General features: G+C 35.3%; 1 non-coding gene across 1 annotated transcript; it reads left to right on the forward strand.

Moving 5' to 3' along the window:
- Window positions 1-2003: 2003 nt before the first annotated feature.
- Window positions 2004-2110, forward strand: LOC123250855. Its single transcript, XR_006506471.1, has one exon. It is a non-coding gene; the product is annotated as a U6 spliceosomal RNA (small nuclear RNA).
- Window positions 2111-5607: the final 3497 nt, after the last annotated feature.

Consider the following 5607-nt stretch of genomic DNA (forward strand, 5'->3'; position numbering starts at 1 on the left):
TTATAGGGAGGAAAAAAGTTTGACATATATTAATGTAATAAAATATTATTGTACACCAAGAAATATTGAGTATAATGAATAGAGAAAGACATGGGTAGATTTATATAAGCTTATATGGGTGAAATAAACTGAATTGAAATAAGGAAGTTAAGTTCTATATAGTATAAAAATATAGAGAATAACATTATTCTTTCAGGAGAGAAATATGAGACTTCTAGGACAGAATAGTATATATACTAGTAGGAATTGCATTGTTTTCTTAACTCTGTTTCTTTCTTAACAAGAGGAGTGAGAGTGGAGGGTCATTTCTAGGAGAATATTGAGAATAAGACATTTCCAGAAATAACTCATGTAAAAACAACATGATCCAATGTTTTTCTTTTTTGATTCAAATAACCACAAGTGAATCCAATCAACAACCTATTTCACTAAAATTAATTATTTTTTGACATCCAAATAACTGTTCTTAAATTAAATCTTTTGTTTGTATTTGTGGCCTCCTTTAAATTCTTTCTTTCAGATACTGCATAATGACTATGAAATGATCCTGTATTCTTATAGACTATGTCAATGGAATACAAGCTTGGGCAGACCCTACCAAACCAGAAAGACTTTAGGAATGAGCCAAGCAGAGAACATATCTACCACTGGAGGACCAATCCCATAACTACAATGGCCCCAGTATGATGACTGTTTTAGACATAGAAACTTACAAATCTATTTTGTGGGCACAAAAAGGAGAGACTACGGAATATTATAGCTAGAAACAAGTCTTAAGGATGAAAATAAAAAGATTAATAAGAGAACAATTATAAAAGAAGAGAAATGTAAAGAAAAAAGCTAAATTCAGTTTATTAGGAGTGTGTTTATGTGATGCTATAGTTATATTGGTCATTTTTTACTCATTTATTTACTTATTCTATAGTAATAAACTGTGGTAAATGTTGATTAAACGAGTAGGGCAAGCTGGACATATAGATATGGGAGCTGTTAAAGAGATAGTTATTCATAGAGATATTAATTTAGAACTACACATAAGCTGTTGTTGCCACCCAGTGAGAAAGTATAAAAAAAATAGTCTGGAGCCCACAACAGAGCCTTGTGATACACCCACAGTTAAGGGACCCAGCAAAAGAGAGATTGAACAAGAGCTCTCAGATAGGTAGAAAGAAAACTGAGGAGAACAATGTCACAAAAACCTAGAGGGGAGATAGTATCAGGAAGAGAAATAGATTAACAGCGACAAAAACCACAGAGAAGAAAATGAAGATTCAGAAAAGACCTTTGGATATTTGACTATAAAGAGATCACTGGCAACTTTGGAGAAAGTAGTTTCAATTGAGCTATGATGTTTGAGGTCAGATTAAAAAGGAGATGGAGAAAATGAGAGAAGTAGAGAGAATGAGTGTGAAAAGATTTTTCAAGAAGTTTGGATGAACTGGACGGGGGAGAGAAGGGAAGGAGGGAGATAAGTTCAATCTGATAACTTAGGAAAACTGTGCAAATTTGTTTATTGCTTGTAAGTAGTAAAAAAAATTAAAATTAAAAAAATATCCTGAGGTTTAATAAATAAGTAAATAAACATTGGCTGAGAAAGGAAGGAGAAGTATAGGGTAGCAGATAGTGGGGATGATAGAGACTATTGTAATTTTTTCAAAAGAATGGAATAGACTTGGAAATGTAGATGTAGTGATGGCCAAACTTTTTAAAGAGGGGGCGAAAGGAAAGGAAATGCTCATCTGTCAGTCTGCTTCTGAGGCAACTCTTTCAAAGTTTCATTGTATCATATCCTACTCATTGTATTTGTCATTTTAGGAATGATGCCCCATGGCCAGATAGAACATTTCAGGGGTCCACATCTGGCCCTCCGGCGGTAGTTTGCCCATCATTGGTTTAAAGGAAGCAATAAAAGAATAATGGAAAGAGATGGAAGATTGGGGAAAAGTGATACTGATAGTGGAAGCAATTTCTTGGAGAATGGAGGGAATTAAGAATATATGAGGGTGATCACTTTAGCAGCACATGTAGTAAAACTGGAATAATACAGAGAAGATTAGCATGGCCCCTGCACAAGGATGACACACAAATTCGTGAACCATTTCATATTTTTAAATTGATAAATTAATAATAAAATTAAAATTAATAATAAAATTCATATTTTTAAAATTAATAATATGGAAATAGGTATTGAATGATAATATATGTATAATTATGATATTGGAAATTTGGGTGTCCTTGAACTAATTTTGAAGTCCCTGATCTAAACTCCCTGTGGAAGTTTAGGGGACTTCAAACTACATTTCCCATGATTCCTAGCTTACATAAATGACGTAAACAGAAGGTTAAATAGGGAGTGCCTGGGTTGGTACTCTCTCTCTTTTTTTGTGATCATAGAGCAGGAACAAGGATGGGAGGAGCAGGTAATGGTGGGTCTCTTTAAAATAACTCAACAGGCACGTCGCTTCATTTATCTAAATGGCATTCAATAAATCCTTTGAAACCATGATATTTTTAATTTTATCACTCTATATTAATTTTATTTCTTACATAACCCAGTGGAATTCCTTGTTGGCTCCAGGAGGGGAGAGGGAGAATGGGAGGAAAAGAACACGAATCATGTAACCATGGAAAAATACTAATAAATAAATGAGTATTTGATAGAAGAATGGCTTTAGAGAGAGCATTATCTCTTCATCGGCATCTGGAGCAAAGGAGGCAATGGTGAAGGGATGACAATATCAATGGATTTTGAACCAGGGAGAAGGGGGAAGAGAGATTTTGCAGTAAATAGTCTTGATTTTCTCAGTAAACTATAAGATCAGGTTCTCAGCTAATAGAAGAGTGGAGAGGGGTAGAGGAGTTTTTGTCTCACATCCATCTCCCCTTTGTCCATTCGCCATCTAACTTTTTTTTCACATGACTTTTTTGTGTCAAACTGTTGTCATTAGGATGAGAAGAAAAGACAGCGGCAAAGGGAGATGGAAATTGTCCCCTCTCATCTTCTCATGTTCTATTGACCAGAGAAAGCTTCAGTTTCTGCCCCTCATTCTAGAAGACAAGCAGGAGATCCAAAAGAAAGGGGAAAAAAAGGGGGGAAGCATATATGGGAGGTATCATAAACTATCACAACTAGCTATATGATACACATTCTAAGTACTGGGAGAGATGCAGGCACCAGGATATTTGGGGGAGACAGCTACTATGGAGTCCATCCCACATAGCTGGAGTTGGGAAGGAGATGGGTCTACACATGAATTTATCATCTGCTGGCTTCCTATTTTCTAAGTATTCTTGCTAAGCCTAGCAGCATTTAGTTCTAATTTGAAGTAACCATGTGTGCAGAGTTCACAAAGTGCCATTAACTTCTCAAAAGAGGTGAGGAAGCAGGACAACTCTGTGAGACTCATGACGAAAAAAGCTAGAGAAGGAATTGATGACACATGGATGCAGATTGAAGGTTACTCTTCTTTACTTTTTTTCCCTCCATGAATTTTTCTCTAGTGTAAGTAATATATCTTCTTTCATATCATGATAAACCTGGAAACATATTGTATGATAACATATGTGTAGCTTAATCTATTACCTGCTCTCTTGGGTAGGAACATAGATAACAAAATGTCAGAAAATGATTACTAAAAATTGTATAGGCATCTAAAAAATAAAGAAGAGGTGAGAAAAATAAATTCTCTTTCTAGTGGCTAGAGAGCTTCAGAGTACAGTAAAATAAGTTCTTTAAGGTACACTCAAGTTGGCACTCTAAGACAAAGCTCCATTCAACCTAATCTAGATGTAAGCAAACTGATTCTATTTTATCTTTCTTTAGCATCAGTGATGGAAACAATAGCCAGTAGGGTTGACAGACTATAGAGAGGCAGAAAGGGCCAAAAAAAAAAATGAGACAAGGGTAAACTTTCTATGCCTGATAAAAAACACCAGAATTTTCCTACTTGGAGTCTTCATCAGAAGAAAAAGGTAGCTTTAGGGTGGAGAGTAGGGGATGGTTTAGAAAAAGGATTCATTAAGAATTCTGTTATCTTGTGTAGAAGTCAGAGAAAATGGAAGTAACAAATACGATTTTCAAGAAAAAAAAACAAATAAGATTTTCATGATTGTAACAATAGGGAAAGTTCATAATATGTTTAGGTATATAGCCAGCTAGGAGAAAAAAAATAACACAGGATTATAGGTCAAGGGATAAAGGGGACCTCAGAGGTCTTCTAATCCAACCCTCTCATTTTACCACTAAAGAATTTGAAACCCAGGAATGCTAAATGTATTATTTAAGGCCATGCAGTTAATAGTAAGATTCGGAGACAAGATTTGAACTCATATACTCTGACCCTAAAAGCAGGGCTTTTGTCACTTATCAAAGAACAGTGAGGCATCATGATATAATACCATGGTTCCCACTCTTTTAAAGGAGAAGCAACCTTTTTTTTTTAAGGATAAATCAAATTCTACTGACTACCAACTGAGGTGAAAGTATTTTTCATTATTAATCAATTTAGACAATAAAATAATGAAAAACCTATATGTTCAGAATGCTTTTAAATCAATTCCTATTTTATTAATCATGTTACAATAGCATTTGTAAGCACTTGAAAATAATAATGCATATGGATGCCTTATATAATATTCATGACAAAAAGTCATTTATTATTTACATGAGTGATGTTTCTTTATTTATGGATTCATATTTCCTTTTGCAGATGCCTTGGAAGAACTTTGCCAGAAATCCAAAGGTCAGCTCAGATTGGAAAGAGTGTTAAACTAGAAAGGGTTCTTGGGTTCTGGATACCTGAATTCAAGTCTTGATTTGATCCTTACAAATTCTGTGACATAACTCTTGTAATTTCTCTTTACTTCAGTTTCATTTTCTATTAAGTTAAAACTGAACTAAATGAACTCTAGAGCTGCCACCAGATCTAAAAATCTGCAATTCTGAATGTTCTTGGGTTCAATTATTTTGTTAAAAATAGGTATTGATGGATACTTTCTCCTATTGCCCAATTACTTCCTGCCTTATCTGAATTTCACACCTTCTCTAAAATGTAACATGCTCGAATGGGGGAAGCTGCAAACACCTTAACACTCAGACCTTTTCTTGTTCAACAGAGCTAAGGACCATTTTTGCATTCATCTGTGCTCAAAAATAGGTTTTAAAATGGAATAAAAGCCTACAGGTCCCCCCTGTACTCCGAACTGAACGAAAGCCTGATGTCAGGGCTGGGCAGCTTTGAATAGAGCCAAAATGTTTAAAGAATTCTCTAAGCTCGTATAATATATTCATTTCAGCAGGGAACACATTTTTCTGATTATTGGTGGTGAACAACAAGCACTGCAGAAGAATATCACTGAAATCCCCTAAGCCCATGCAACCTTTGCATTGTCGCTGTGGATCACAATGGTCTGGTCGCAGCAGTGTGCCTTGGGAAGATTTTAATTGAGTGAAGTATTTTACTTTTTTTTTTCCATATAGAAAAGTCACTGCCTATGAACCCTGCCAGTCTGAGAACTTTCAACATAGGCACATACCTTAATGGTAACTAAGGCAGCCCAAGAACAAGTCCTCTGCTTCGCCACCTCCCTGACTCTGCACACATTCCA

Source organism: Gracilinanus agilis, chromosome 5 (assembly GCF_016433145.1).
Source record: "Gracilinanus agilis isolate LMUSP501 chromosome 5, AgileGrace, whole genome shotgun sequence".
In the NCBI taxonomy this organism is placed as follows: Eukaryota; Metazoa; Chordata; class Mammalia; order Didelphimorphia; family Didelphidae; genus Gracilinanus; species Gracilinanus agilis.